The 26,814-nt window shown below is 33.9% G+C and overlaps 1 protein-coding gene and 1 long non-coding RNA gene across 5 annotated transcripts in view; one reads left to right on the forward strand and one right to left on the reverse strand.

The window, feature by feature from the left end:
* LOC126887372 (uncharacterized) overlaps positions 1–15,863 on the forward strand; it is a 125,033-nt gene extending 109,170 nt beyond the window's left edge. For 3 of the 4 annotated variants that reach the window (XR_007699031.1, XR_007699033.1, XR_007699034.1), the window contains exon 3: positions 15,503–15,863. This is a non-coding gene — a long non-coding RNA (uncharacterized LOC126887372). Of the gene's footprint in view, positions 1–15,359 lie in introns of all 4 variants that reach the window. The other variant, XR_007699032.1, reaches the window with a different exon arrangement.
* The window catches only part of LOC126886330 (zinc finger protein 665-like), a 368,013-nt gene that overhangs the window by 307,479 nt on the left and 33,720 nt on the right, over positions 1–26,814 (reverse strand). The window lies entirely within an intron of this gene.

Below are 26,814 nucleotides of genomic sequence, written 5' to 3' on the forward strand. Positions count from 1 at the left end.
ACTAAAATAAACAAAAATGTTGTTGCTAAGTAAAAAAATTCTAATAATTTATTTACTCTGACTCATTTATATTGGCAATTCAGACGTATATTATACATTTTAAAGTAGAAGACTTTAAAATGATATCGCCAATATTTATGAGTTGCGTTCCTGGGACGACTTTACTAAAAGATAGTTCATTCGATTACATGAAATCATCTCAACTCAAGAATATCCGTCACAAAAAAATCATAGCATGTGATCTGTCTTTAAAAAGACAACCAAATGCAACGATGACAGTAAAATTCTCGCGTTTATAAATGTCTCGCGACATTTATACGGGTGAACCCGTTTAACCACCAGTGTGAACCTTCTTATGACTATTTAAATTATCTAGTGAATTGAAATGCTTATCACAACTTTCACAATTATACGCGTGATCATCGGTGTGAACTACCATGTGAATTTTCAAACTACTTTTTTGAGTAAATTGCTCACTACAAATTTTACATTTATATGGATGTTTACCAGTGTGAACTCGTGTGTGACCTTTTAAACTACTTTTTTGAGTAAATTTCTTACTACAAATTTCACACTTATATGGGCGTTCACCAGTGTGAACTTGCATGTGAATTTTTAAGCTACTTTTTTGAGTAAATTCCTTACTACAGATTTCACATTTATAAGGTCTTTCTCCACTATGAATTTTCATGTGCCTATTTAAATTACTTATGTGAGTAAACCGCTTACTACATATTTCACATCGACACGGTTTTTCATCATTGTGAATTTCCAGATGACTATTTAAATTATCTAGTGAAGTAAAGTGCTTACTACAAATTTTACATTTATATGGATGTTTACCAGTGTGAACTCGTGTGTGACATTTTAAACTACTTTTTTGAGTAGATTCGTTACTACAAATTTCACATTTATAGTAGTTTTCACCAGTGTGAACTTGCAGGTGAATTTTCAAATTACTTTTTTGAGTAAACTGCTTACTACAAATTTCACATTTATACGGGTGCTCACAAGTGTGAACTTGCAAGTGAATTTTTAAACTACTTTTTTGAGTAAATTGCTTACTACAAATGTCACATTTATAAGGCCTTTCTCCACTATGAACTTTTTTATGCCTATTAAAATTACTTATGTGAGTAAACTGCTTACTACATATTTCACATCTATACGATTTTTCACCAGTGTGAACTTGCTTATGAATTTTTAAACTACTGCTTTGAGTAAACCGCTTACTACATATTTCACATTTATACGATTTTTCACCAGGGTGAACTTGCTTATGAATTTTTAAACTACTGCTTTGAATAAACCGCTTACTACAAATTTCACATTTATAAGGTTTTTCACCTGTGTGAATTCTCATATGAAGCTTTAAATGACGTTTAGCAAATTGCTTACTACAAATTTCACATTTGTGAGGTTTTTCACCAGTGTGAACTCTTTTATGAGTATTTAATTGACTTACTAAAGTGAACTGCTTACTACAAATTTCACATTTATAAGGTTTTTCACGAGTGTGAACTGCCATATGTGTACTTAACAAAAATTTCTGACTAAACTGTTTCGAGCAAATTTCACATTTATAAGGTGTTTCACCAGTGTGAATTCTCATATGCTTCTTTAAACTACCTTTTTGAGTAAAATGCTTACTACAAATTTCACATTCATATGGTTTTTCACCAGTGTGAACTATTTTATGCTCCTTTAAAGTACCTTTAGTAGTAAACAGTTTACTACAAATTTCACATTTATATGGTCTTTCACCTTTATAAGTTTTCAAATGTACTTTGGGAGCACTGAATGGTTTGGTAACTTTTCCAGTAATACCGTGTGGATCACCTGCAATAAAAATCGAATTAGAAATAAGGACTTGTTTTTTACTATAAGAAAAATACCGGGTGGTGAATTGGATAAAAGGCCATAGGAAACTGAAAAGACATGCGAAACTATTTCTAGAGTATTGAAATCAGTATTGAAAACAACTGTTTTGACAGCATATTTCAAAATTTAGAAAGAGTAAGTTAGGCCACACACAGTGCAATGTGTGTAACAGTTGCGTTCGGTCACAATGAAGTTATTATTAACCATATTTAAACTGTCATTATTTTTATTTTATCATTTATTGTTTAAAAAACAAAGTTAATAAGATACCCTCAGTTGAGGAGAAAGTATTAATGATAAAGATGTTTTGTTCAGTCAATAGTGTGCGCACTGTCAGTTAAATAGTAACGTGTGGCCTAACTTTTACACACGTACCTACTGTGGCAAATTTACTATCTTTTCCAAAATTTTGGAATGTGTTTATAGGCCTGGATCCCGTGTACCAAAAAAAGAATGTGTGTGTACTTTGTACGCACGTAAGAAGTTATACTTCTATTACATGAAATGATGGCTTTGAAGTTTGCTCTTTCTCAAGCTTTGACACAAGAAATGAAGAATTGTGTAATATTTACAGACAGTAAAAGTGCAGTAGAAAGAATAGGTTTAACAAATAAATCCAAGCAATTAAGTCATCTGGATATAGAGATTTTAAAACTGTATTACGAGATTTCAAAACTCGGAGGAGAAGTCATTATCGCTTGGATCAAAGGACATTCCGGGATAAAGGGTAACATAATAGCAGAGCCTTGGCAAAAGAAGCATTATCAAGTGGAGAAAATATAAATAACAATATTCTACCTGTAGCAGATTTAGATGTTTGTAGTAAACATCAACTCAGATTAAAATGGCAAGCAAACTATACGAAATCCGAGAACGTTGGCAACCCAAACTTCTTAAAAAACGATGGTTTTATTCAGAGTCCAACAGAATTTTTATCAAAACTATTAATAGACTAAGGTCAAATCATGCTCTTACACCTTCAAGAATGTACAAAATGAATCTAGCAGACACTCCAAACTGTACTTGCGGTAAATATGGAGACTTGACACATATCCTATTAGAATGTAATAACCAACAGGGAAATATTGCAAGTTTTTATGAAGACTTACGAAAACTAAATGTCTGTTTTCCATTGCACTTAAATGAATTGTTTTTCTCTGAAAACGTAGAAACCTTTAATTGTATTTATAGCTTAATCAGGAAATGTAAATATAAACTTTAAACCATATGTACTAACCATAGAATTAAGACGAAACTTGTAAGCAATCTGCGAACACACCAATATTGTAATAAACCATGTAATACGAAAAAAGAAAAAAAAAAATAAAAACAAAACAAAATAAATACAAAATAAAAAATAATAAAAAAAATATATACATATTATACTCCATAAAAATAAAAAATATATTATAACGCAATAAAAAAACAAAACTTATAAAAAAAAAGAGAATCAACTAAAAATAGATAAAAAAAACAATAACAGTCAAAACAACTCAATTATATACTTTTAATCTACACTCACTACTAACTAACTCTGATTGTAGATCTGTGAATACAAATTACAAAATAGTCTGGTCAATTGGCTATGCCAAAGCTATAAAAAAAAGTGAAAAATAAAATGGTTCACATCGTTGTTTCAAATATGCAAATAATTCTATAAGCAGCCTTCACTAATTCAGGATACTTCGATTCTTCTGATCTTACCACATGACCTGCCCATTTTGTCTTAGCTTTTATATGTCTGACGATGTTTGCAGTACCATACAGTCACCAATTTAGCTTTGCGGCGTCTTATCCACTATTCTGTCAATTCATCTCTTTGACGGCTAAATATTATTCTGAGGACTTTTCTTTCATATACCAACAGCTTATTTTATTTCCCGCTGATATAGAGTTTAACCGCCCCTAGATATTTAAACTCTTTTACTACTTCGAAGTTGTGGTCATTAATAGTTATGTTCGGCCTCACTCTTGGTCTTGAATTTTTGGTTGCTAGCATGTCTTTCGTCTTCTCTTCATTATTCGAAGGCCCAGACTACCTGTTTCTTCCTCGAGTTGTGAAAACACCTACATACTCTATAGAATGAGCGACTGCACCTAGATCATGAGCAAAGGCCAACAATATCAAAGGGGTATCCTTGTCCAAGTCATGTTACACTTAGTTTTTTATTCGTTGTCAGTAATTTAAGACATCTTAAAACACAAAAATTAAAAGTAATTCAGATATATTTCTTGAGAGCCACAAATAATTGTTCAAAGAGTCACATGTAGCTCGCGAGCCACAATTTGGCCACCCCTGATATAGGAGATTGGCCAAAACATTTAAATCTGGAATTTCAACAATATTTTATAAATAATCGACCGAATCAATATATTGATAAAATTAGTAAATGTGTTACACAACTGGATAATAATAAAACCAGACATTTGCAAAGTGCGAATTTTATAAAATGAAAGCTAATGGGGAAAAATCTTCGCGGGTGGTTAGTGTACAGTTTTAAATGTAGCCGTGTTTATTGTTACGTTTGTAAACTGATTTCCACGAAAATTATTGTTCATCAACTTTCGGTGGATATAATGACTGGAAAAATATCAATAGGACAGTTATTCAATATTCAACACGAACGATCTCCTGAACATATTTCATCAATTGGTACGTTAGTCAAGAGAATTAGTACAGCAGGACAAATTGTAACAAAAATGGAAAACAGCTATTTAGAAGAAAAGGAACATTGGAGAAACGTTTACCAACGAATAATAGCAACCATTAAATCTTTGTCCAAGAACGGTCTATCCGTTTATGGTTCAACAACCAAATTATTTATAAAAGAAAATGACAAGATGTATTTACAGTGTGTCTTAGTAGAGTAACACTGTTAAACAGCTGCTACAAAATATTGACATCATTAATCAGACAAAAACTCTCAAAATACATTGAAACTAAAATAGGAGAGACTACCAGCACGGATTTAGAGAGGGAAGGTCAACAATAGACGCAGTTCACGTAATCACGCAGTCAATTGAGAAATGTTACGAACATGACATCGACTTACACATCCTCTTCATAGATTTCAAGCAAGTCTTTGACCGCTTAACAAGACCCGACCTAATAGAAGACATGAAAAACCTAGATATACCAATGAAACTTATAAAGCTTACGAAAATGACAATGGAAGGATCAACTGCAGCAATAATTACAGATCACCAAAAATATAGAAATAGCAAGTGGAGGCGACTCTCTATCAACGTCACTATTTAATGTCGCCATAGAAGGAACAATAAGAGCTACAGAAATAAAAGGCACATTATAACATCGACGTCGCAACTTGTGGCGTATGCTGACGAATATCATTAATTAGCAGAAACCTAAACAGTTTAAAGGAAGGATTTACGAAGTTATGCAAGGAAGCATCCAAAAGGGATTTAGAAATAAATCGAAACAAAACAAAATACCTAATATGCTCAAGAAAAAATTAAGTTAATGTGACAAGTTTAAATATTGGTGAATATGAATTTGAAAAGGTAGAACACTTTAAATATCTTGGAGTCTCAGATAATGGAACTAATGATAGAATCATCGTAATTAATGAAAGAATCCAGGCAGGAAACAGAACCTACTGGAAATAGAATAACTTCCTCAAAGATAAGAAGCTTACTTACAATACTAAACTGAAAATTTACAAAGCAGCAATTATACTAGTAATCATATACGGTGCTGAAGTAATGTGTCTCGAGACAGAAAGAGGTATTACTTATTGTATATCTATGTATTATAATATTATTTATAATTTAAACATATTAAAGTCAGAATTTGGTCTTAGTTTTTTGAAAGTAAATTAAATGTAAGACCAAATACTTACGATGTCGGGATAGTATCAAGAGGTTTTTTCCTGGTTTTCCCTCGTGATTTACTATGGAATCTCTAACGCGAGAATTTTACTAGCATCGTTGCATTTGGTTGTCTTTTTAAAGACAGATCACATGCTATGATTTTCTTGTGACGGATATTCTTGAGTTGGGATTGATTTCATGTAATCGAATGAACTATCTTTTAGTAAAGTCGTCCCAGGAACGCAACTCCTAAATATTGTCGATATCATTTTAAAGTCTTCTACTTTAAAATGTATAATATACGTCTGAATTGCCAATATAAATGAGTCAGATTAAATATATTATTAGAAGAATTTTTTTTACTTAGCAGCAACATTTTTGTTTATTTTAGTAGTATTTTGTATTTTGACAACGAAACCCGATTTGGGCTTCGAAACGTTAATAAAATTATTTTTTCAATTTAATTGTGGCTTATTTCCCATCTAAATAGTTAATCAACAGAAAGATGAAGAAAGATTGAGGATCCTAGAGAGGAAAATAATTCGGAGGATAGCAGGCCCACTAAACTTAGGAAATAATGAATTTAGAAAACTCGTGAACCACGAAGTAAGAGAACTTCTGAAAGGAGAAGACATCGTCAGATTTATCAAGGCAAAGAGACTCAGATGGATGAAACATATAGAAAGGAAAAATTCAGAAGCCGTTATCAAGAAAATTACAAAATGGAGACCTGTATCAGGCATATCACGAGGAAGACCCAAAACTAGATGGGAGAACCAGATAGTCGAGGACCTTAAGAAGATGGGAGTCAGAGAATGGTAACCATAAACAAAAACAGGAACGAATGGAGAAAAATTGTAGAAGATGCCAAGTCACACAACCAATTGTAAAATCAAAATGTTAATGCGAATTGATTCACTGCAACAAACGAATCGGGAGGGCACAAAGAGGGCGGCCATCACTCCGCTAGGAGTGTAGATGCCATGATGATGATGAAGGTTTTTCACCAGTGTGAACTCTTTTATGAGTATTTAAACTACTAATTTGCGTAAACTGCTTACTACAAATTTCACATTTATAAGGTTTTTCACTAGTGTGAACTAATTTATGCGTATTTAAATTACCATTAGTAGTAAACAGCTTACTACAAATTTTACATTTATAAGGTTTTTGCACCACTGTGAATTCTCATATGCATCTTTAAACTACCTTTTTCAGTAAAATGCTTACTACAAATTTCACATTTATAAGGTGTTTCACCAGTGTGAACTCTCATGTGATAAAAACCATGTACTCGTGTAAACTGCTTACTACAAATTTCACATTTATAAGGAGCTTCACCTGTGTGAAATTTCATATGTTGATTCAAACTATTTAGTCGAGTAAACTGTTTACTACAAATTTCACATTTATAAGGTTTTTCACTAGTGTGAACTAATTTATGCGTATTTAAATTACTTGTTTGAGTAAATTGCTTACTACAAATTTCACATTTATAAGGTTTTTCACTAGTGTGAACTATTTTATGCGTATTTAAATTACCTTTAGTAGTAAACAGCTTACTACAAATTTTACATTTATAAGGTTTTTCACCACTGTGAATTCTCATATGCATCTTTAAACTACTTTTTTCAGTAAAATGCTTACTACAAATTTCACATTTATAAGGTTTTTCACCACTGTGAATTCTCATATGCATCTTTAAACTACCTTTTTGAGTAAAATGTTTACTACAAATTTCACATTTATAAGGTGTTTCACCAGTGTGAACTCTCATGTGATAACTTAAACCATGTACTCGTGTAAACTGCTTACTACAAATTTCACATTTATAAGGAGCTTCACCTGTGTGAAATTTCATATGTTGATTCAAACTATTTAGTCGAGTAAACTGTTTACTACAAATTTCACATTTATAAGGTTTTTCACTAGTGTGAACTAATTTATGGGTATTTAAATTACTTGTTTGAGTAAATTGCTTACTACAAATTTCACATTTATAAGGTTTTTCACTAGTGTGAACTATTTTATGCACATTTAAATTACCTTTAGTAGTAAACAGCTTACTACAAATGTGGGCACTTGTGTGGGATAACTGCTTACTACAAATTTCACATTTATAAGGTTTTTCACCAGTGTGAACTCTTTTATGAGTATTTAAACTACTTTTTTGAGTAAACTGTTTACTACAAATTTCACATTTATAAGGTTTTTCACGAGTGTGAACTGCCATATGTGTACTTAACAAAAATTTCTGACTAAACTGTTTCGAGCAAATTTCACATTTATAAGGTGTTTCACCAGTGTGAATTCTCATATGCTTCTTTAAACTACCTTTTTCAGTAAAATGCTTACTACATATTTCACATTTATAAGATTTTTCACCACTGTGAATTCTCATATGCATCTTTAAACTACCTTTTTGAGTAAAATGTTTACTACAAATTTCACATTTATAAGGTTTTTCACCAGTGTGAACTCTTTTATGAGTATTTAAATGACTTATATCATTAAACTTCTTACTACAAATTTCACATTCATAATGTTTTTCACCAGTGTGAACTCTTTTATGAGTATTTAAATGATTTATATCAGTAAACTTCTTACTACAAATTTCACATTCATAATGTTTTTCACCAGTGTGAACTCTCATGTGATAAATTAAAGCACTTGTGTGGGATAACTGCTTACTACAAATTTCACATTTATAAGGTTTTTCACCAGTGTGAACTCTTTTATGAGTATTTAAACTACTTTTTTGAGTAAACTGCTTACTACAAATTTCACATTTATAAGGTTTTTCACGAGTGTGAACTGCCATATGTGTACTTAACAAAAATTTCTGACTAAACTGTTTCGAGCAAATTTCACATTTATAAGGTGTTTCACCAGTGTGAATTCTCATATGCTTCTTTAAACTACCTTTTTGAGTAAAATGCTTACTACAAATTTCACATTCATATGGTTTTTCACCAGTGTGAACTATTTTATGCTCCTTTAAAGTACCTTTAGTAGTAAACAGTTTACTACAAATTTCACATTTATATGGTCTTTCACCTTTATAAGTTTTCAAATGTACTTTGGGAGCACTGAATGGTTTGGTAACTTTCCCAGTAATACCGTGTGGATCACCTGCAATAAAAATCGAATTAGAAATAAGGACTTGTTTTTTACTATAAGAAAAATACCGGGTGGTGAATTGGATAAAAGGCCATAGGAAACTGAAAAGACATGCGAAACTATTTCTAGAGTATTGAAATCAGTATTGAAAACAACTGTTTTGACAGCATATTTCAAAATTTAGAAAGAGTAAGTTAGGCCACACACAGTGCAATGTGTGTAACAGTTGCGTTCGGTCACAATGAAGTTATTATTAACCATATTTAAACTGTCATTATTTTTATTTTATCATTTATTGTTTAAAAAACAAAGTTAATAAGATACCCTCAGTTGAGGAGAAAGTATTAATGATAAAGATGTTTTGTTCAGTCAATAGTGTGCGCACTGTCAGTTAAATAGTAACGTGTGGCCTAACTTTTACACACGTACCTACTGTGGCAAATTTACTATCTTTTCCAAAATTTTGGAATGTGTTTATAGGCCTGGATCCCGTGTACCAAAAAAAGAATGTGTGTGTACTTTGTACGCACGTAAGAAGTTATACTTCTATTACATGAAATGATGGCTTTGAAGTTTGCTCTTTCTCAAGCTTTGACACAAGAAATGAAGAATTGTGTAATATTTACAGACAGTAAAAGTGCAGTAGAAAGAATAGGTTTAACAAATAAATCCAAGCAATTAAGTCATCTGGATATAGAGATTTTAAAACTGTATTACGAGATTTCAAAACTCGGAGGAGAAGTCATTATCGCTTGGATCAAAGGACATTCCGGGATAAAGGGTAACATAATAGCAGAGCCTTGGCAAAAGAAGCATTATCAAGTGGAGAAAATATAAATAACAATATTCTACCTGTAGCAGATTTAGATGTTTGTAGTAAACATCAACTCAGATTAAAATGGCAAGCAAACTATACGAAATCCGAGAACGTTGGCAACCCAAACTTCTTAAAAAACGATGGTTTTATTCAGAGTCCAACAGAATTTTTATCAAAACTATTAATAGACTAAGGTCAAATCATGCTCTTACACCTTCAAGAATGTACAAAATGAATCTAGCAGACACTCCAAACTGTACTTGCGGTAAATATGGAGACTTGACACATATCCTATTAGAATGTAATAACCAACAGGGAAATATTGCAAGTTTTTATGAAGACTTACGAAAACTAAATGTCTGTTTTCCATTGCACTTAAATGAATTGTTTTTCTCTGAAAACGTAGAAACCTTTAATTGTATTTATAGCTTAATCAGGAAATGTAAATATAAACTTTAAACCATATGTACTAACCATAGAATTAAGACGAAACTTGTAAGCAATCTGCGAACACACCAATATTGTAATAAACCATGTAATACGAAAAAAGAAAAAAAAAATAAAAACAAAACAAAATAAATACAAAATAAAAAATAATAAAAAAAATATATACATATTATACTCCATAAAAATAAAAAATATATTATAACGCAATAAAAAAACAAAACTTATAAAAAAAAAGAGAATCAACTAAAAATAGATAAAAAAAATAATAACAGTCAAAACAACTCAATTATATACTTTTAATCTACACTCACTACTAACTAACTCTGATTGTAGATCTGTGAATACAAATTACAAAATAGTCTGGTCAATTGGCTATGCCAAAGCTATAAAAAAAAGTGAAAAATAAAATGGTTCACATCGTTGTTTCAAATATGCAAATAATTCTATAAGCAGCCTTCACTAATTCAGGATACTTCGATTCTTCTGATCTTACCACATGACCTGCCCATTTTGTCTTAGCTTTTATATGTCTGACGATGTTTGCAGTACCATACAGTCACCAATTTAGCTTTGCGGCGTCTTATCCACTATTCTGTCAATTCATCTCTTTGACGGCTAAATATTATTCTGAGGACTTTTCTTTCATATACCAACAGCTTATTTTATTTCCCGCTGATATAGAGTTTAACCGCCCCTAGATATTTAAACTCTTTTACTACTTCGAAGTTGTGGTCATTAATAGTTATGTTCGGCCTCACTCTTGGTCTTGAATTTTTGGTTGCTAGCATGTCTTTCGTCTTCTCTTCATTATTCGAAGGCCCAGACTACCTGTTTCTTCCTCGAGTTGTGAAAACACCTACATACTCTATAGAATGAGCGACTGCACCTAGATCATGAGCAAAGGCCAACAATATCAAAGGGGTATCCTTGTCCAAGTCATGTTACACTTAGTTTTTTATTCGTTGTCAGTAATTTAAGACATCTTAAAACACAAAAATTAAAAGTAATTCAGATATATTTCTTGAGAGCCACAAATAATTGTTCAAAGAGTCACATGTAGCTCGCGAGCCACAATTTGGCCACCCCTGATATAGGAGATTGGCCAAAACATTTAAATCTGGAATTTCAACAATATTTTATAAATAATCGACCGAATCAATATATTGATAAAATTAGTAAATGTGTTACACAACTGGATAATAATAAAACCAGACATTTGCAAAGTGCGAATTTTATAAAATGAAAGCTAATGGGGAAAAATCTTCGCGGGTGGTTAGTGTACAGTTTTAAATGTAGCCGTGTTTATTGTTACGTTCGTAAACTGATTTCCACGAAAATTATTGTTCATCAACTTTCGGTGGATATAATGACTGGAAAAATATCAATAGGACAGTTATTCAATATTCAACACGAACGATCTCCTGAACATATTTCATCAATTGGTACGTTAGTCAAGAGAATTAGTACAGCAGGACAAATTGTAACAAAAATGGAAAACAGCTATTTAGAAGAAAAGGAACATTGGAGAAACGTTTACCAACGAATAATAGCAACCATTAAATCTTTGTCCAAGAACGGTCTATCCGTTTATGGTTCAACAACCAAATTATTTATAAAAGAAAATGACAAGATGTATTTACAGTGTGTCTTAGTAGAGTAACACTGTTAAACAGCTGCTACAAAATATTGACATCATTAATCAGACAAAAACTCTCAAAATACATTGAAACTAAAATAGGAGAGACTACCAGCACGGATTTAGAGAGGGAAGGTCAACAATAGACGCAGTTCACGTAATCACGCAGTCAATTGAGAAATGTTACGAACATGACATCGACTTACACATCCTCTTCATAGATTTCAAGCAAGTCTTTGACCGCTTAACAAGACCCGACCTAATAGAAGACATGAAAAACCTAGATATACCAATGAAACTTATAAAGCTTACGAAAATGACAATGGAAGGATCAACTGCAGCAATAATTACAGATCACCAAAAATATAGAAATAGCAAGTGGAGGCGACTCTCTATCAACGTCACTATTTAATGTCGCCATAGAAGGAACAATAAGAGCTACAGAAATAAAAGGCACATTATAACATCGACGTCGCAACTTGTGGCGTATGCTGACGAATATCATTAATTAGCAGAAACCTAAACAGTTTAAAGGAAGGATTTACGAAGTTATGCAAGGAAGCATCCAAAAGGGATTTAGAAATAAATCGAAACAAAACAAAATACCTAATATGCTCAAGAAAAAATTAAGTTAATGTGACAAGTTTAAATATTGGTGAATATGAATTTGAAAAGGTAGAACACTTTAAATATCTTGGAGTCTCAGATAATGGAACTAATGATAGAATCATCGTAATTAATGAAAGAATCCAGGCAGGAAACAGAACCTACTGGAAATAGAATAACTTCCTCAAAGATAAGAAGCTTACTTACAATACTAAACTGAAAATTTACAAAGCAGCAATTATACTAGTAATCATATACGGTGCTGAAGTAATGTGTCTCGAGACAGAAAGAGGTATTACTTATTGTATATCTATGTATTATAATATTATTTATAATTTAAACATATTAAAGTCAGAATTTGGTCTTAGTTTTTTGAAAGTAAATTAAATGTAAGACCAAATACTTACGATGTCGGGATAGTATCAAGAGGTTTTTTCCTGGTTTTCCCTCGTGATTTACTATGGAATCTCTAACGCGAGAATTTTACTAGCATCGTTGCATTTGGTTGTCTTTTTAAAGACAGATCACATGCTATGATTTTCTTGTGACGGATATTCTTGAGTTGGGATTGATTTCATGTAATCGAATGAACTATCTTTTAGTAAAGTCGTCCCAGGAACGCAACTCCTAAATATTGTCGATATCATTTTAAAGTCTTCTACTTTAAAATGTATAATATACGTCTGAATTGCCAATATAAATGAGTCAGATTAAATATATTATTAGAAGAATTTTTTTTACTTAGCAGCAACATTTTTGTTTATTTTAGTAGTATTTTGTATTTTGACAACGAAACCCGATTTGGGCTTCGAAACGTTAATAAAATTATTTTTTCAATTTAATTGTGGCTTATTTCCCATCTAAATAGTTAATCAACAGAAAGATGAAGAAAGATTGAGGATCCTAGAGAGGAAAATAATTCGGAGGATAGCAGGCCCACTAAACTTAGGAAATAATGAATTTAGAAAACTCGTGAACCACGAAGTAAGAGAACTTCTGAAAGGAGAAGACATCGTCAGATTTATCAAGGCAAAGAGACTCAGATGGATGAAACATATAGAAAGGAAAAATTCAGAAGCCGTTATCAAGAAAATTACAAAATGGAGACCTGTATCAGGCATATCACGAGGAAGACCCAAAACTAGATGGGAGAACCAGATAGTCGAGGACCTTAAGAAGATGGGAGTCAGAGAATGGTAACCATAAACAAAAACAGGAACGAATGGAGAAAAATTGTAGAAGATGCCAAGTCACACAACCAATTGTAAAATCAAAATGTTAATGCGAATTGATTCACTGCAACAAACGAATCGGGAGAGCACAAAGAGGGCGGCCATCACTCCGCTAGGAGTGTAGATGCCATGATGATGATGAAGGTTTTTCACCAGTGTGAACTCTTTTATGAGTATTTAAACTACTAATTTGCGTAAACTGCTTACTACAAATTTCACATTTATAAGGTTTTTCACTAGTGTGAACTAATTTATGCGTATTTAAATTATCTTTAGTAGTAAACAGCTTACTACAAATTTTACATTTATAAGGTTTTTGCACCACTGTGAATTCTCATATGCATCTTTAAACTACCTTTTTCAGTAAAATGCTTACTACAAATTTCACATTTATAAGGTGTTTCACCAGTGTGAACTCTCATGTGATAAAAACCATGTACTCGTGTAAACTGCTTACTACAAATTTCACATTTATAAGGAGCTTCACCTGTGTGAAATTTCATATGTTGATTCAAACTATTTAGTCGAGTAAACTGTTTACTACAAATTTCACATTTATAAGGTTTTTCACTAGTGTGAACTAATTTATGCGTATTTAAATTACTTGTTTGAGTAAATTGCTTACTACAAATTTCACATTTATAAGGTTTTTCACTAGTGTGAACTATTTTATGCGTATTTAAATTACCTTTAGTAGTAAACAGCTTACTACAAATTTTACATTTATAAGGTTTTTCACCACTGTGAATTCTCATATGCATCTTTAAACTACTTTTTTCAGTAAAATGCTTACTACAAATTTCACATTTATAAGGTTTTTCACCACTGTGAATTCTCATATGCATCTTTAAACTACCTTTTTGAGTAAAATGTTTACTACAAATTTCACATTTATAAGGTGTTTCACCAGTGTGAACTCTCATGTGATAACTTAAACCATGTACTCGTGTAAACTGCTTACTACAAATTTCACATTTATAAGGAGCTTCACCTGTGTGAAATTTCATATGTTGATTCAAACTATTTAGTCGAGTAAACTGTTTACTACAAATTTCACATTTATAAGGTTTTTCACTAGTGTGAACTAATTTATGGGTATTTAAATTACTTGTTTGAGTAAATTGCTTATTACAAATTTCACATTTATAAGGTTTTTCACTAGTGTGAACTATTTTATGCACATTTAAATTACCTTTAGTAGTAAACAGCTTACTACAAATTTTACATTTATAAGGTTTTTCACCACTGTGAATTCTCATATGCATCTTTAAACTACCTTTTTCAGTAAAATGCTTACTACATATTTCACATTTATAAGATTTTTCACCACTGTGAATTCTCATATGCATCTTTAAACTACCTTTTTGAGTAAAATGTTTACTACAAATTTCACATTTATAAGGTTTTTCACCAGTGTGAACTCTTTTATGAGTATTTAAATGACTTATATCATTAAACTTCTTACTACAAATTTCACATTCATAATGTTTTTCACCAGTGTGAACTCTTTTATGAGTATTTAAATGATTTATATCAGTAAACTTCTTACTACAAATTTCACATTCATAATGTTTTTCACCAGTGTGAACTCTCATGTGATAAATTAAAGCACTTGTGTGGGATAACTGCTTACTACAAATTTCACATTTATAAGGTTTTTCACCAGTGTGAACTCTTTTATGAGTATTTAAACTACTTTTTTGAGTAAACTGTTTACTACAAATTTCACATTTATAAGGTTTTTTACCAGTGTGAATTCTCTTGTGCTCATTTAAACTATTTTTTGTAGTACACCGCTCACTACAAATTTCACATTTATAAGTTCTTTCACCGGTATAAGTTTTCAAAAGTTCTTTGGGAGCACCGAATGGTTTGGTAACTTTCCCTGAAATAAAAACCAAATTATAAATAAGGATTTGTTTTTTACTAAAGAAAAAAACTAGACCCAAAACTAGATGGAAGAACCAGATAGTCGAGGACCTTAAGAAGATGGGAGTCAGGGAATGGGTAACCGTAAACAAAAACAGGAAAGAATGGAGAAAACTTGTAGAAGATGCCAAGTCACACAACCAATTGTAAAACCAAAATGTTAATGCGGATTGATTCACTGCGACAAACGAATCGGAAGAGCCCAAAGAGGGCGGCAGTCACTCCGCTAGGACTGTAGATGCCATGATGATGATAAAGGTTTTTCACCAGTGCGAACTCTCATATGATAATTTAAACTACTTAGTTGATTAAACTGTTTTGTTTAATTTAGTACTTTGTATTTTGACAACGACACCCGATTTGTACGTCGAAAAGTTAATAAAATTATTTTTTCAATTTAATTGTGGCTTATTTCCCATATAAATAGTTAATTATTTAAATTGCCCTTAGTAGTAAACAGCTTACTACAAATTTCACATTTATAAGGTTTTTCACCACTGTGAAATCTTTTATGAGTATTTAATTGACTTCCCGCACGGCGTGCGTGAAAGTAAATTTTCCCGCACGGCGTGCGGGAAAGTAAAATACCTTGTAATATGGCATTATAATATATTATAATACAGTGGAACCTCGATTATCCGTCTCTCCATTAACCGTCACCTCTGTTAACCGTCAGGGTACATACAGAAGTTGTATAAGCAAAAATTTTAATGTAAAAAAAAATATAAAAAAAAAGTTAATTTGATTTGTGATGAGGACACAAACGGCTATCCATTGCTGACAGATAAAAAAATCGTTGAAATGGCAACAAAGGCGGACCAAACAGATTCAGAAGCTGACACAGACTTGGAATTTGACTGTAGCTATGTTGATGAACCTATTGTAACTGATAAAGATTTGCGTAAATAATCTAGAGAAAGTGCATCGCATATGCAATAATTCATCGAGTGGTATTCTCAATAAGAAGAAGCCAATAAAGTAGATTGCATGATCTTATGCCGATTAATCATGCGAAATTCAACCGTCGCAAAATGTGAAGCAACAGTAAAACAAACAAAAATTTCAGAATATTTTAAATTGATTCGATTGTACGAACACAAATCCCTCTTATATTGTCAAACAAACCATACAAATGAAATTTGAGAGTTGTACTGTGAATTTTTAATTCTTTTTAATGTTCTGTTAACCGTCTTTTCGATTATACGCCATACCCTTGGTCCGGTGCCCTGACGGATAATCGAGGTTCTACTGTACATGCAATAAACTAATATTTAGATATTATTTACTAATTTATTTCAAATTTATCTTATTGTGTTCATGTTTTAATCAGGAAAAAATGGTACATTTCCACAGAATTATCGACCGATAAGCTTATTACCAGCATTAAGCAAAATCGCAGAGCGGGTCATATTAGCTAGGCTAAAAGAAGAATCTGAAGCAATCGGAACAATACCTGAAGCACAGTTCGGATTCAGATCCGAGCACTCGTGTGAACTTCAAGTGCTGAGGTTAACAGAATATATCACGAAAGGGTTCAACAGAATATATCACGAAAGGGTTCAACGAAAAGAGCGGCCGCCTTTCTAGACGTCAGTAAAGCATTCGACAGGGTCTGGCACGACGGCCTGCTGTATAAAATGAACCAATATGGTTATAGTGAGGCGATGACGTGTCTTCTCTCCTCATACCTAGCCAACAGAAGGTTCAGAGTTCGGATAGGGCCAACCCTGTCCGAAGTTGGGACCATGGAGGCTGGTGTGCCACAGGGGGCAGTGTTGTCGCCATATCTATATACCATATATACGGCAGACACCCCAACTGAACCCAGATCGTTGCTAAGTCTATACGCAGATGATACAGCGATAGCTTTTAGCAGTACCCACCCAGATTTTGCAACAAGACATCTACAAAGAGCATTTGACGAACTACAAGAATGGTGTGTGCAGTGGAAAATAGCTGTCAATCCTGACAAAACACAGGCCGTCATGTACCAAAAAAAAGAAGAGGCAGGCCAAATGAGGTACTATCCCTATTTGTTATCCAAATTGAATGGTCAAATCAAGCCAAATACCTAGGCGTAATGTTGGACAAAAGGCTGACCTTTACAGAACACGTAAAACAAACGATCAACAAAGCTAAAGCCCTTAGGAGTCAACTCTCATCGCTAATAGGTCGAAAGAGTAAACTGAGATTTAAGACAAAGATTAGGTAAATTGTATAATTTTGACAACACCAACATACGCCTCAGCTGCATGGGGGCACACGTGTAAAACCAACAAGAAAAAAAATACGAACCATCCAAAACCACATGATCAGGGAAGCTCTGAATATACCTAGATATGTCCCATTAAGATACGTATTTGGACATACGCAACAAAAGAAAGTCCTGAGAATGATAGACGAAAGAGCACATGAAATATTTAACAATATCAGGAACCATCCTAGCACATTATTAAGAGAATTGACTAACTACGATGAAAACCAAAGAACGGTACATAGACAGCCTAGACAGCAGTTAGATGGATATAGAGGAAACCCTTAAGAATGAAAAATTGAGATAGCCACAGGATATCGAAACACAAATGTCGCCCTTCAGGCACTAAGTACCCTTCAGGTCGGTCAAATGGACCATAGCCGCGGAATGTATAAATAAATAAATAAATAAATAAATGTGAGCATCGAGGTCACGTACCGACAGACGTGGGCTTGATGGCCACAACTTTCGGGTGCTCAGCCGTCAAGGAGAACAAAATTTTTTTAGGACACAAGTCCAAAGTAAAGTAAAAAATTAACTTAGTCATTAATAGGGAGAAAAGCTCTTCTAGCTACCCTAAAACCAGGTGGCTTAACCACATGAAGTAATACAAAGGATGTCCCATTACCCAGGGCATCCAAAGTAACGTTCAGTTCAACGCCTCCCCATTCAGTATGTCCTTCGATGGGGAGGGGTGGAGGTATAGCTTGGGGGTCAGATAGGTACCACTCCATTACGGGGTGTGACCGGTTTGATCTTCGGACATGTGGGTTCCACTTTTCCATTGGAACACACATGTCCCCCGGGGCTGGGGTTGATATGAGCATGTGTGTGTGTGTGTGTGTGTGTGTGTGTGTGTGTGTGTGTGTGTGTGTGTGTGTGTGTGTGTGTGTGTGTGTGTGTGTGTGTGTGTGTGTGTGTGTGTGTGTGTGTGTGTGTGTGTGTGTGTGTGTGTGTGTGTGTGTGTGTGTGTGTGTGTGTGTGTGTGTGTGTGTGTGTGTGTGTGTGTGTGTGTGTGTGTGTGTGTGTGTGTGTGTGTGTGTGTGTGTGTGTGTGTGTGTGTGTGTGTGTGTGTGTGTGTGTGTGTGTGTGTGTGTGTGTGTGTGTGTGTGTGTGTGTGTGTGTGTGTGTGTGTGTGTGTGTGTGTGTGTGTGTGTGTGTGTGTGTGTGTGTGTGTGTGTGTGTGTGTGTGTGTGTGTGTGTGTGTGTGTGTGTGTGTGTGTGTGTGTGTGTGTGTGTGTGTGTGTGTGTGTGTGTGTGTGTGTGTGTGTGTGTGTGTGTGTGTGTGTGTGTGTGTGTGTGTGTGTGTGTGTGTGTGTGTGTGTGTGTGTGTGTGTGTGTGTGTGTGTGTGTGTGTGTGTGTGTGTGTGTGTGTGTGTGTGTGTGTGTGTGTGTGTGTGTGTGTGTGTGTGTGTGTGTGTGTGTGTGTGTGTGTGTGTGTGTGTGTGTGTGTGTGTGTGTGTGTGTGTGTGTGTGTGTGTGTGTGTGTGTGTGTGTGTGTGTGTGTGTGTGTGTGTGTGTGTGTGTGTGTGTGTGTGTGTGTGTGTGTGTGTGTGTGTGTGTGTGTGTGTGTGTGTGTGTGTGTGTGTGTGTGTGTGTGTGTGTGTGTGTGTGTGTGTGTGTGTGTGTGTGTGTGTGTGTGTGTGTGTGTGTGTGTGTGTGTGTGTGTGTGTGTGTGTGTGTGTGTGTGTGTGTGTGTGTGTGTGTGTGTGTGTGTGTGTGTGTGTGTGTGTGTGTGTGTGTGTGTGTGTGTGTGTGTGTGTGTGTGTGTGTGTGTGTGTGTGTGTGTGTGTGTGTGTGTGTGTGTGTGTGTGTGTGTGTGTGTGTGTGTGTGTGTGTGTGTGTGTGTGTGTGTGTGTGTGTGTGTGTGTGTGTGTGTGTGTGTGTGTGTGTGTGTGTGTGTGTGTGTGTGTGTGTGTGTGTGTGTGTGTGTGTGTGTGTGTGTGTGTGTGTGTGTGTGTGTGTGTGTGTGTGTGTGTGTGTGTGTGTGTGTGTGTGTGTGTGTGTGTGTGTGTGTGTGTGTGTGTGTGTGTGTGTGTGTGTGTGTGTGTGTGTGTGTGTGTGTGTGTGTGTGTGTGTGTGTGTGTGTGTGTGTGTGTGTGTGTGTGTGTGTGTGTGTGTGTGTGTGTGTGTGTGTGTGTGTGTGTGTGTGTGTGTGTGTGTGTGTGTGTGTGTGTGTATGTTTTAATGAAATTAGCGCGATAATTCGATGAAATAAAATTATGTTGACATAATATTTAAAAGTCAGATCATTTATTTATTTTTTATTTATTAATATTACGGGAAAACCCCATTAACAGTTACAATTAACAAATAGTAAAATGTAAGATGTATGTAATAGATTGAGAAAAAAATATAATCACAAAACAACAAAAATAATTCAACCTGCAACAATGTTCAAACAACCAACAATTAACATTACAACCCTAAATTTATAATTAAAGTTTTACACTAAACTAAAGTATTAATTATTCTATGAAATTGATTCTATTAAATTGAGCCCTGAACCCACTCTCAGACATATCAAATATTTCCAAATGAAGTTGGTTAACATATCTCGAGTATCTTTCTATAGGCAAATTCATACCATAATTTGTTCCATGATAGGGTATATGAAAAGAAGAGTAGTTATGTCTCCTATTTCGTGTGACAATCTCAATGTTAACCGACTCCAACAATTCAGCACTATCAATTTACCCTGTAACAATTTTATGCAAAAAATTTAATCCAGCACAGATTGTCCTTTCTGAAAGTGTTTTCAAATTCAGTTGTTTTTCCAGAATTGAATAAGTATGATCAGAATAATAATAGATAATCAGATAATTTGAATCCACAAAATCGTAGAAACTTATGCTGAACCTTTTCTACAGTATATTTATGGACAGCTTGGTAAGGAGACCACAACACTGATCCATACTCAAGTTTAGATCTGACTAATGAAGAGTAAAGGCTTCTGACAGTGTCAACAGAAAAATGTCTACAATTTCTCACGATGAAACCCAACATTTTGGATGACTGTATTGTGACGAGTTAATATGATCGACAAATGTTAAATTTTTGTCGAAAATTACTCCCAAGTCTTTTATTTTTGATACAGTTTTTAATGGTTGCCCACACAGTTCGTAAGAAGTGTCATATTTTCTGGAACCCTTAAAAAAACTAATTAGACAACATTTTGATATATTTAGGTTTAATTTATTAATGTGACACCACTGCGTTAGTCTGTCAAGATCGTCCTGCAGCAGTTGTTGATCAGTTTGGCAATCCATTATTCTGTAGGCTTTGAAATCATCAGCAAAGCGAGACCTTCACTGTTTTCAAAACAATCAAAAATTGAGTCCACAAACAGATTGAAAAACATTGGGGAACAGTGCCCTCCTTGGGGAACACCAGAAGTTACACATATTGCATCCGATTTAAAAGCACCTATTTTGACCATCTGTCTACGCTCTGACAATAAACTTTTCATCCAACCTACAGCCGAAACATCAAACCCTATATCAAATCATCTCCTGAGAAAAATATTATGGTCTACTTGATCGAAAGCCTTTGAAAAATCTGTGTAAACTGCATCAACTTGCTTGAATTCTTCCAAAGCTTTAATTATTTTTGATTGATATGGTAACAGATTAGTTAGAGTTGAACGACCTGAACAGAAGCCATGCTGATTCTTATTTATTAGCCCACGACACATCCAGTTTAATTGGTCGCTGATAATACTGTCAAACAATTTTGGAAGTGATGATTGAATGCATACACTCCTGTAGTTCGTAACATCGTTTTTGTTCCCACTTTTAAAGATGGGCATGATAAAACTATCCTTCCATTTTTCAGGAAAAATTGAGGATCTTAAAGACTTATTAAATAATAAACTTAGTGGAACCACAAGGGTACATACACAATATTTTAACCAGTAGACATTACAATGGTTTTGAATCGTCGTCATGGAAACCAATATCGTCGTCGTGGTAACCCATTATATTGAAAGTTTGGTTTTGACAACCTTGTCAAAGAATCAATTTGTGTATTTTCACTTCTAAATAATAATTGATATAACTCTATTTTTTGTGGCTTTTTTCCAAACGTACGGCCCTAGAAAAAATATTGTTCCTAACTCCTGCGGAAAGTGTCTTCCCAGGGTCTATTTTACCACTAGGCCAGTGAGGCACCTGCCTCGGGCCCGCATTTTAATGGGGCCCGGAAAGATCATCAACACATTTTTATTGCAATAAAACAAGATAAATTTCCAAATTTGTCAACTATGGTCTTAGAACCACATTAGACACACTTTGAAAATCTTTCTACGTATCATCCACAGTAGAATCAGAGATAAATGTGAAGAAGACCAGGATGAAACACAATTTGGCTTCAGAAATGGACTGGGAACCCGGGTCGTACTCTTTGCACAAAATGTATAATTGCAGAAATGCCGAGAGCAAAGGATTGCTGTATTTATTGACTATGAGAAGGCCTTTGATCGAGTACATTATCAAAAATTAATTAAAATATTAAAGGATTAAGGAGTTGATAGTCAAGATGTACGAATTATAGAAAAATTATACTGGCGTCAAACAGCGACAGCTTGCCTAAAAAAAATCAACAGAAATATGCAAAATACAAAGAGGTGTCAGACAGGGTTGTACACTATCCCCACTGTTATTCAATTTATATTCAGATAGAATAAAGGAAGCGCTCCATATTTTGGAATGGGGTGTGAAAGTTAATGGAATTCTGATAAATACAATCATATATGCAGACGATACAGTTATTTTAAGTGATGATATGAATAGATTACACCTTTTAAATGCCATTGACACAGTGGGAAGAGAGTTTGGCTAAACATAAACTGTCTAAAAACAAAATACGTGGTATTTAGCCGTTTTTTCCATCAAGATTCACAGTTATATGTTGATGGTCATATAATTCAAAGAGTGCCCAGTTTTAAATATCTTGGTTGCCATATTACTGAACAACTAGATCCAGATAAAGAGATAAAATGTAGAATCGAGATAGCCCGCACGACATTTTTAAAAATGAGGTCATTCTTCTGCAATGATAACTTGCAACTTAAACTTCGAAAGCGCATGATTAATTGTTACATTTGGTCAGTCCTCTTGTATGTTGTCAAAGCATGGACATTAAAAATATCGACCATTAATCGTTTGGAGGCCTTTGAAATGTGGCTGCACAGACGTACACTGAAAATACCATGGACTGCTACTCTGACAAGTGTGGCAGTCCTTAAGAGAGCAAATGCTGCCCGCGAACTGCTTGATAACATCAAATATAGAAAGATGGCCTATTTTGGACACGTAGTAAGGGGAGACCGGTATAATATTCTTCAACTTATGATGGGTAAAATCGAAGGACGCAGAGGAATTGGTAGAAAGCAGGCCTCTTGGTTGAAGGATATCCGGGAGTGGACAGAAATAAAGAAAGCAGAACAACTATTTAGAATAGCTCGAGACAGAGACAGTTTCGCCATGTTAATCACCAACGTCAAGAGGACTTGATAGGGTACGTTAAGAAGAAAAAGAAGGTCTTAGAACAATTAAAAAATTTGATATCAATATTAACTAATTAACTTAATTAATATTATTATTAAATTATATTTAGGGGCCCGAAAATTATGTAGTGCCTCGAGCCTGATTTGAAGTAAAATAGGTTCTGTGTCTTCCCCGCACTCGACTGCTTGTCCGAACTCCGCTATCGCGTCGTTCGGGTCAACGGCAGTCTCGTGCGTGAAAGTATCACTTTCCGCACTAGTTAGGAAAATAACTATTTTTGTACTGTTTAATATAAATTACAGTACTATGTGTATTTTGGTCCATGTTAATTCCTTAAACTTTAGTTTCAGGTGACGCTGAAGAGTTTATTTGAGAAACCCCATAAGTCAATCAAGTTTGGGCTTATATAGAGCTTATTCTCAATCTTTTTTTCAAAAAATATTGGAGAGAATATGTCAAGAAACAGTATATAAATGGAATTAGTTCAGTTTTTTACATATAGTGATCTTCGTGATTCCATCAGACAGTTTTTTCTTGTTTTCCGAAAGTTTTAGTTTTGTGACTTATGGGGTTTCTCAAATAAGTGATTCAAATGTTCTTACAAGTTTTTTCGTAAAATGCATAGTCTTCTTCTTCTTCACGTGCCATATCAGAATTATCCGACGTTGGCGATCACCATTGCGAAGGCTTCTTGATCTTCTGCAATATGGAATAATTGTCCTGCATTTGGTATCTGAGTCCATTCTCGAATGTTTTTTAACCAAGACTTGTTTTATTCCTACACCTCTACGGCCCTATATTTTGCCTTTAAGGATCAGTTGTAATATTTTATATCGACTTCCCCTCACTATATGTCCCAGATAAGACATTTTTCGATGTTTAACAGTCTTTAGCAGTTCTCTAGCTTTGTTGACACCTCCTTAGTACTTCTTCATTGGTTTTCCTTGCTATCCAAGGTATCTTCAGCATTCGTCTATGAATCCATTTTTCCAATGCTTCAATTTTGTTCATGATAGATACTTTTAGCGTACACACTTCTGAACCGTACAAAAGAACGGACCAAACATAGCACCATTCTTTGTCTTAGTTCTAAACTGAGATGATTATTGCAAAGAAATTACTTCATTTTCATAAAAGTAGTTTTAGTCATTGCTATTCTACGTTTTATTTCTATGTCTGATCTAGTTGGTCTGTTATCACGGTTCCCAAATATGTCATTTTGTGAACTTTCTCAACTTGGACTCCGTTTAATTGAAGCTTTGCATCAGGATGTGGGTCACAACTAAACACTAAAAAGTAGTTGTAGTTGTCCAAGATGTTTAATTTGAAAGCAATCTGGACAATTCGACGTAGATCTCAGGATCGAATTGTTTTGTAATGCCCCTTTGTCCGCTTCTTCTCGATCGACGATGGTAAAAAAAATGTTTGAGTGTGGAGTAAAAATATGGTTTTATTGACAGCTACGTAATTACACTATAGATGATGTTCAGGTAACCTTCTATGATAGACTGCCTTTAATGACAGCTACTGATAATAATTACACTCGGCGTAACTTCTAACGACTTACGCACTTGTTAACGAGGTAACTATTTCAATTAGACTGCCACCCAAATTAGTCCCTTTGATTAATTTATAATCTCGTCAAAATATACAATTCATCAATAAGTTGCATGACAACCGAACTACGGACTTTGCATGTTGAAAGCTTGCAACTACAGTTTAACGGAAGTTATTACAAAACTTATAAAGTTCAATTGGAAAATATATTATTTGGCAATTTATTAAGTTTGCAGGTTGAATGGACTCTAACTATTAAAACATTACTCGATGTTTCCCAATGTTTCAATTATACACGGTGAAACTATAAAAGTTTAGGAAGTTAAGAAAAAATGTGAGATTACAAATTAAGGGATTAATTTGAGATTGAACACAATCTGTTTAAGGAATTTATGGTCAACACGACACAAGGTCTCAATATACACACCGTAAAAAGGTGACCATACACAGGACACATACTCAAGATGGGGACGGACAAGAGAGCAATAAAGCGTTTTTAAGGCAGTAATCCCAGTAAAATCCTGTGTGCTTCTTCTGATAAAGCCAAGCATCTGAAATGCCTTGTTGACTACATTATTTAAGTGATCAGAAAGTTGTAGAGTTGCATCCAAAGTAACACCAAGATCCTTGATGAAAGGCACCTACAGTATCTAGACAATGCTGTCCAATCTTGTATTCAAATTGTATTTAATGTTTAATATTATATTTTCAGTGGATTTGTTAATAATGTATTAACTTTTTATTGTCTGTAGTTAGTTGATTCATGTAGGTTTATATTAATATTATTATTATATATTGTCACTGCATAACGTGGATTGTGTGTATGTTAAATTTAGTTTTATTGTAATGTACTTACTACAGTTTTATGCTGTCACACTTTCATTTAATTCATTTAATTTTATTTTGTTTTTTACTGTTTTACTGGACTTTACTACTACTACTTTTACTTCTACTTATTGTTTATATATGTATATTTTTTATGAAATTAGGGAAACCCGTAAATACACTGCGCGTCATAGAAAACGGGCACCCTAAAAAATGGGTCATTTTTGATGTCGCGTATCTCCTTAACCTGTTGTCCGATTTAAGTGATTTTTTGAATATGTTATAGCCTTATTCTTTGTCAATATCCCTGTAGTAATATTTTTGCTAAACAGGTAAATTTTCATTGTATACCGGGTGTACGAATCAAACTGTGTTTTTTTCTCAAAGTTCGCAACACCCTGTGGAATATTCTAGCCTTTATAAAATACTGAAATTAAATCCCGACTATAGCGTCAGGTTTTCTGAACATTCTGTTTTTTGATTCATTCTCTTATGTTGGATAATACAAAAGTTATGTACTTTAACAACTGGTCATGTCCTTCATCAGTATAGGTTGATTGTAAATAAGTGCGACAAACTTTAAGGGGCAATTCTGCATAAAAAAATAATGACCGTTTGCTTTATAAACTTATGTCCGCAAATGCTTCGTTTACGAGATACGGGATGTTGAATTTTTTTTTTACAAACTGACGATTTATTTTATTGCCCTAAAACCGGTTGAGATATGCAAATGAAATTTGGTAGGTTCTAAGAGATAGTTATTGCGAATTTTTTGACTTGCAATCAAGAATTTTATATTCACTATTGGCGTGCATACGGGTAATATGACCGATCATATTACCCGTATGCACGCCAATGGTGAATATAAAATTCTTAATTGTATATAAAAAAATGTGCAATAACTACGTCTTAAAACCCACCAAATTGCATTTGCATATCTCAACCGGTTTTAAAGCAATAAATAAATCGTCAGATGGTAAGAAAAAATCCAACATCCCGTATCTCGCAAACGAAGCATTTGCGGACATACGATTATAAAGCAAACTGTCATTATTTTTTAATGCAGAATTACCCCTTAAAGTTTGTCGCACTTGTTTAGAAACACCCTGTACTGAAAAAGAACGTGGCTAATTTTAAAGTACCTAACTTTTGTATTATCCAACATAAGCGAA

The sequence above is a fragment of the Diabrotica virgifera genome, chromosome 6 (assembly GCF_917563875.1).
Source record: "Diabrotica virgifera virgifera chromosome 6, PGI_DIABVI_V3a".
NCBI lineage: Eukaryota > Metazoa > Arthropoda > Insecta > Coleoptera > Chrysomelidae > Diabrotica > Diabrotica virgifera.